This window comes from Pelophylax lessonae, assembly GCF_965119305.1.
Source record: "Pelophylax lessonae genome assembly, chromosome: 6".
Taxonomy (NCBI): Eukaryota; Metazoa; Chordata; class Amphibia; order Anura; family Ranidae; genus Pelophylax; species Pelophylax lessonae.
The window spans coordinates 116,039,689-116,046,997 of NC_138773.1; the positions used below are offsets into that span (position 1 = coordinate 116,039,689).

The 7,309-nt window shown below is 43.4% G+C and overlaps 1 pseudogene across 1 annotated transcript in view; it reads right to left on the reverse strand.

Annotated features, from left to right (window-relative positions):
• Positions 1-7,236, reverse strand: part of LOC309558645 — a 48,169-nt pseudogene extending 40,933 nt beyond the window's left edge. The window contains exon 1 of the transcript XR_014226193.1: positions 7,157-7,236. The product of XR_014226193.1 is annotated as an uncharacterized misc_RNA (transcript). The remainder of the gene's footprint in view (positions 1-7,156) is intronic.
• Positions 7,237-7,309: the final 73 nt, after the last annotated feature.

Below are 7,309 nucleotides of genomic sequence, written 5' to 3' on the forward strand. Positions count from 1 at the left end.
GCATTGCCTGATGTGAATGCCTCGCACAAAAGAGCTCTCAGAAGACCTACGATTAAGAATTGTTGACTTGCATAAAGCTGGAAAGGGTTTGGCCCCTTTCACACAGGCGGACCGTTCAGATCCGTCTGTCCGTTTTTTTGGCGGATCTGAACGGTCCCCCCCATGCATTCCTATGGGGCATCGGATGGCAGCGGAGACATGTCCGCTGACATCCGACCCGATCCGATCCGTCAAATCTGGATGGATGGAAACCCTATTTTCCATCTGTCCAGCGGATGGGATCGGGTGGGATCGGACAGACGGTCTGTTCCCATCCGATTTCCCCCATAGAGATGCATGGGGAACTGACAGCTGTGTCTCCGCACACAGCGCGGAGACACAGCTGTCATCCTTCTGCTCAGCGGGGGATCGGCGGATCGATATTGAACAGTAATCAGCTTTTATTCATTTATGTAAAACCTTTATCCCAAAAGGAAATAAAACTTGTTACTGTAATTGCCTAAAAGGTGTGTGCTGGAGTTGAGCTTTAATTTGTTAGACAAGTCCATCTAAATCTGCTAGTCCATCTAAAGCCCCGTACACACCTACCGATTGTCGGCCACAAATATTCGGCCGACGACCGATCGGCCGATTGTAGGCTTGTTAGTATGATTCTTCCGACAGCCGACAGCGCATTTTCGGCCGAACAGAATCTGTCGTGCAGGCATTAAAATTTTTGTAGGCTGACAACAGAACAGCCGATTGTGCGTCAGTCAGTACAGATTTCGGCCGACAATCAGCAGATTTGCAAGACTGGGCATGCTCAGAGAAGAAAAAACACACGGAAAGTTAACCATCACATGACATCACTTCTGCAGTTGGCTGTTGTTGGCCGACAAAATTCGTGTGCAGTCTTTTGCACTTTTCAGCGGACAGGACAGCCCTGGACAAAAGACGGCCGATCGTTTCGGCCGACGATCGGTACGTGTGTACGGGGCTTAACACTACCCTCTCTCTGCACAGGCTGACAATGCTGCTGTGTAAAGATGTCTCCATTGTTCCTGCATCCAGGGTGGAGACATCCCGATACAGGAAGTGTGTTGTGTTACTGGCAGGATCACCAGGTGAAAATAAAGGGGAAAAAAACCTACAAAACGAATGCAGCCACCACAGCGGTGATGCGAGTTTGACTGGGCTTATAATGTCTTTTACTCAAAACGCATCAAAATCATGCCAAAAGTAATGCAGGCACTACTTTGAAGTCGGGGCTCATTGGGAATAATGGAGAACGACTGTCATTTTGCAGTCCCAAATCGCATGACAAGTCGCACAAGTGTGAAAGGGGGCTTAAAGTGATTGTAAAGTCTTGTTTTTTTATATTGTTTTTAAATAACAAACATGTAATACTTACCTCTTCTATGCAGTTTGTTTTGCACAGGGCAGACTGGACCCTCCTCTTCTCGGTTCCTCTTTGCTGCTCTTAGCCCCTCCCTCCTGACGAGTTCCCCCACAGTAAGCAGCTTGCTATGGGGGCACCCGAGCCGAGCTGCAGCTCTGTCTGTCCATTCAGACACAGAGCTGCTGTTCGGCCCCACCCCCTCTCTCTCTCCTGTTCGGCTAACTGACTTTGACTGACAGCCGCGTGAGCCAATGGCACCGCTTCGGTGTCTCAGCCAATCAGGAGAGAGAGTCCCAGGCGGACGAGGAACTCATAGACACCACTGGCTGAGATGGGGCTCAGGTAAGTATTAGGGTGTGCTGGGGAGGCTTCTACACTCAGAAGGCTTTTTATCCTAATATACAGAATACATTAAGATAAAAAACCTTCTGAATTTACAACTCCTTTAAATATCTGTCTTGATTTAATCATTGTGTGTATGGTCTATTGAATGATCTGTTCAAAAGATGTTTGAATATCTTTTTTTTGGGATGATGTGAAGGATGTAATGTTTCTGATAATAAATCGATTGGATATCTGATTGTATGGAGAATCGATGGGTGTATGGCCAGGTTCAAAGAAAAGATCAGTTTGATCAAATTTAATTGGATTTCCTTTCAGGATTTGTTGTTCCTCTTGGATGAAAATGATTGTTTACTCATCAAAACAATTGTAGCACCCCGCTGGTACCCTAGAGGCATGAGACAGGGAGAGAGCCAGCATTTACCCCAGGGCTGAGTCCATGGCTACAATGGGGAACAGAAGTTGGGTGCCAGTCACTGTTTGTGTTTTCAACGGATTCCAGATAACACCAGCAGATCTTTTACAGACTCGTCAGATCCATAACAATATCTAGCTTCACAATGTTAGGATCTTTAAGCCGAGCCGGAAACACTGTAAGCGTGTTTTTAGATTCGATGCGAGTCACCAGACCCTTCTGAGAGACCTGCCTTCATCCAGCCTCTCTCTAGCAAGGGGCCTCCCCTGTATCTTCTCACCTTGGTATGGCTTCCTCCACACCGGGCAGGACAGCCTCAGGACCACCTCAGAGTACGTAGGCCTCAAAAAAGGCCTAAACACAGAGCTGCCTCCAAAAGCCTCTCCTCAGGTACATCCAGGGGCCAAAAGACCCCGCCAATTAATTGTGTCAAAAATATATAACCTTCCCCAGAATACATCAGTGGTATTGAACCCGCTGTATTAGTGCCACCTACAGACGACAGTGGGAAATTTACACCTCCACTGAAAACTATAGGATCGGTCTGAGCTGCCTACAGCCCAGCCAGACTGTATTTACATAGAAGCCCCAGTTTAGGACCTGGGGGCCACACAATTATTTATTGCTGTTGCTTTCTGAAAGATAATTATTTTAGAAAAATAATAATTATATCAATCATATTGTATCATTATCATATGTATAAATGCATGACCAGCATACCATTAACATGAAAGGCATAGGAAGTCTGCCATATATGCAGAGTATATAAAGAGATTCTAAGCAAGTACCGTGTTTCCCCAAAAATTAACCCGGGTCTTATATTAATTTTGGCAACAAAAGACACAGTAGGGCGTATTTTCTGGGTAGGTCTTACCATGTAATGTGTATTTGCCAGTTCCTGTGCCCCTGTCTTCTCTCCCTCCTTGCCTGCCAGCTCAGGAGTCATCAGCATTTAGCATTCTGAGTTAAAGTGGTTGTAAAATCCCATAATCCCCTCTATTACAGTATTATATAATGTACAATGTGTGTTTCTGTGATATAATTGTGCAAAATACTATTTTACATTATATAATACTGTATTAGAGTGTATTATGGGATTTACATATACTGCGGCCGGTCGGCTCTGTCCCGCGTAACGACACAACTATACGTCACTTGGCGGGCCTGCATGCGTGCCCATTTGCCACGGGAAAAGCTGATCTGCGGGTCCAGCGCCCACGATTGCCACTGAGCACCTGCGATCACTCCCCGTGGAGATAGAACAGTGGTCTGTCGTTGTAAACACGGCAGACCGCTGTTCTGTCAGCAATGAACACAGGGCTCCTGTGTTCATTCCATAAGTCCATTCCTCCCACAGTTAGCAAGCACCCCCTAGGGACACATACTTAACCCTGTGATCACACCTGGTGATAACCCCTTCCCTGCCAGTGTCATTATTACAGTAACAGTGCATATTTCTAGCCCTGATTACTGTAGTGATGTCACTGGTCCCCCAAAAGTGTCAAAAAATGTCAGTTAAGGCCCGTACACACGTAGCGATTGTAAATATTCGGCCAACGTCCAATCGGCCGATTGTCGGCTTGTTAGTATGATGCTTCCGACAACCGACTGTGACTTTTCGGCCGAACAGAATCTGGTGTGCAGGCTTTAAAATTTTTGTTGGCCAACACCAGAACGGCCGATTGTTCCTCAGTCAGTACAGAATTCGGCCGACAAACAGCAGATGAGCAAGACTGGGCCTGCTCAGAGAAGAAAAAAAAACACGGAAAGTTAACATGACATCACTTCTGCAGTCGGCTGTTGTTGGCCGACAAAATTCGTGTGCAGTCTTTAGCACTTTTCAACCTACAGGACAGCACCGGACAAAAGACGGCCTATCGTTCGGCTGACAATCGGTGCGTGTGTACTGGACTTAAGGGGTCCGATCTGTCTGCCCCAATGTGGCAGTCCCGCTAAAAATCACTGATCACCGCCATTACCAGTAAAAAAAATAAATAAAAATTACATAAATCTTTCCCCTAGTTTGTAGACGCAATAACTTTTGCGCAAATCAATCAATATACACTTATTGGGATTTTTTTTTACAAAAAATATGTAGCAGAATACAAATTGCCCTAAAATTATGAAAAAATTTGATTTTTACATTTTTAATATTGGGGATGTTATATAGCAAAAAGTAAAAAATATATATATTTTTTTTTTTTTTTCAGAATGGTCAGTCTTTTTTTAGAGCAAAAAATAAAAATCGCAGAGGTGATCAAATACCACAAAAAGAAAGCTTTATTTGTGGTAAAAAAAAGGACATCAATTTTATTAGGGTACATCGTCGTACGACCGTGCAATTGTTAGTTAAAATATCGCAGTGCCGAATCACAAAAAATGGCCTGGTCATCAGGGGGAAAACCTTACGGTCCAAAAGTGGTTAAACTAGGGCTTATTTCCGAGGTAGGGCTTATATTGCAGCCATCCTAGGAAAATCACAGTAGGTCTTATTTTCAGGGTAGGTCTTGATTTCTGGGAAACACAGTAACAGCATAATAATGTTGATGATGAAAATAACAATAAAAACAACAGCAACAACATTAATAATAATATTATTAATAATAAATAATAAGATGATGATGGTTTATTATTATTACTCATTTTGAGAAACCGCAAATCTAAAAAACTTTAGTTGATAATAAAACCATTTATTTTGTAAAATGAGATGCTTCTAGATGGATTGGCATGTTTTCCTCTATTTTTTTCTTTCAGTTTTTATCCTCTGCTCTTGCTCCTCATACTTTCCACTGGCTTCAGGTATGAGGATGCTCCCTGTGCCTGCCAGGATCTATGGGGTCACGTCTCTGTCACCACATTGTGTTCTCTCCTGATTTTATCTACAAGCTTACATGCAGCCCCTCCCAGAGCACACAGAGGCAGTGCAAGAAACAGAATCTGGTTCAGTGTTTATCGCGCTGCCTATGTGTGGTTCTGTGAGCGGCTGCATATTATTATTATTATTAGTATTATTATAATAAAGCATTTATATCAGTAATTTACAATATAAGGGGGACAAGTACAATTAAAATACAGTTCAATATAGAAGGGATAAGAGGGCCCTGCTCATGGAGCTTACAATCTAAAGGGGGGGGGGTGGTACAAAAGGTGGAGGGGATGCTCTGGTGGAGGTGAGTCAAGTACGGCTTTTTAGGTGGAGGTGGGATAGGCATACAAGCTTACAGTTCAAAATGGGGGTGTGCTCAAAGTGGAGACTGACGTGACCCCATAGATCCCGGCAGGCACAGGGAGCATCCACATACCTGAAGTCAGGCAGAGCAGTTGCTGGACAGTATGATGAGCAAGCACAGAGGAGATCACATTTAAAAAATAAGAAAAAAGCATGCCAGTCCTGCTATAAGCATCTCATTTTACAAAAAAAAAAAAACATGTCTTTAACCACTTGCGGACCGCTCACGTTGAGGGTACTGCGGCAAAGTGGCTCGTTATCGTCCAGCGACGTAGACATACGTCGCTGGACAACGGCCCTTCTCGGTGGCGCGCGCGCCTCCGGAGGCTCGCTCCCGCTGTATTCAGACACAGCGGGAGTCGGGCCAGGGGAGGAGAGGCGGTGATCACTGCCGCTCTTCCCCGATCATCTGGGATCGAGTGTGGAAATCCGCCCACTTGTGTAAACAAAGTGGGCAGATCTCCTATGTGACAGACAGTTCCAGATTACAGGATTCAGCATAGCTGAACCTGCGATCTGTGTCTGTGTCACAGAACCCCCTCCCCCCACACACGGCAGTAAGCATGAGGCATACATTTAACCCCTTGATCACCAATAAAGTTAACCCCTTCCCTGCCAGTGTCATTATTACAGTAACAGTGCATATTTATAGCACTGATTACTGTAGTAATGTCACTGGTACCCCCAAAAGTGTCAAAAATGTCAGTTAGTGGTCCGATCTGTCCGCCGAAATGTCGCAGTCCCGCAAAAAAAAAAAAAAAAAAAAAAAAAATCGCAGATCGCCGCCATTACTAGTAAAAAAATAAACAATAAAAATGACAAATCTTTCCCGTAGTTAGTAAACGCAATAACTTTTACGCAAACCAATCAAAATACGCGTATTGTGATTTTTTTACCAAAAATATGTAGCAGGAAACAAATTGGCCTAAAATGTTAAAAAGTTTTGATTTTTACATTTTTTTGGGGAATGTTATATATCAGAATGTAAAAAAATATTGTTTTTTTTTTTTTTCAAAAGTGTCGCTCTTTTTTTCAAAAATTAAAAATCGCACAGGTGATCAAATACAACCAAAAGAAAGCTCTATTTGTGGGGAAAAAAGGACATAAATTTAATTTGAGTACAGCGTCGCACGACCGCGCAATTGTCCGTTAAAATAACGCAGTGCTGAATTGCAAAATATAGCCTGGTCAGGAATGAGGTAAAATCTTCCGGTCTTAAAGCGGTTAAAAATACGCTCATTGAGAATTTTTTTGTCAAAGACATGTAGCTAAATACATTTTGGCCAAAATATATGACAAAAATTGAATATATTGGATATTTTTTAACTGTCAAAGTAGAAAATGTCAATTTTTTCGCAAAATTTTTGCTCTTTTTTTATTAATATCGCAAAAAATGAAAAGCTCTGTTTATGGCGAAAAAAAGGACGTAAATTTTGTTTGGGTACGGCGTTGCATGACCGCGTAATTGTCAGTTAAAGTCGCGCAGTGCCAAGTTGCAAAAAGTGGCCTGGACGTAAAGCAGGAAAATTCTCCGGTGGTAAAGTGGTTAATATCACTGATAGGCCTCTTGCACATGATACTCCTGTTTGAGCATCCCTTTTTTTTTTTTTACGTATTTTGCACGTATATGCATTTGCAGCACATTAGAATGCACGTCGCTTGTTTAGGCACATTACAATTAATGGGCTGTATTTTAGCTCAGTAAAAAAAAAGCATTACTGAGATTTTTCAAGGTGCTGTGTGCAAGAGGCCTAAGAAAGTAGATTGCAAGTTCTTCTCCCACATAACTCACAGCCTGGCAGCCACTGCTGGGATAACGGCGCTGGAGGGGATGCTGCAGTCCATGCCTGGTCTCCCCTGCTGGTGAATGTTGTCTGTTGCTGTCATAGCAACTAGTGGGGCGGAGCCGTGCGTACACCCTACATATAGGAGGGGTGTGCCTCCC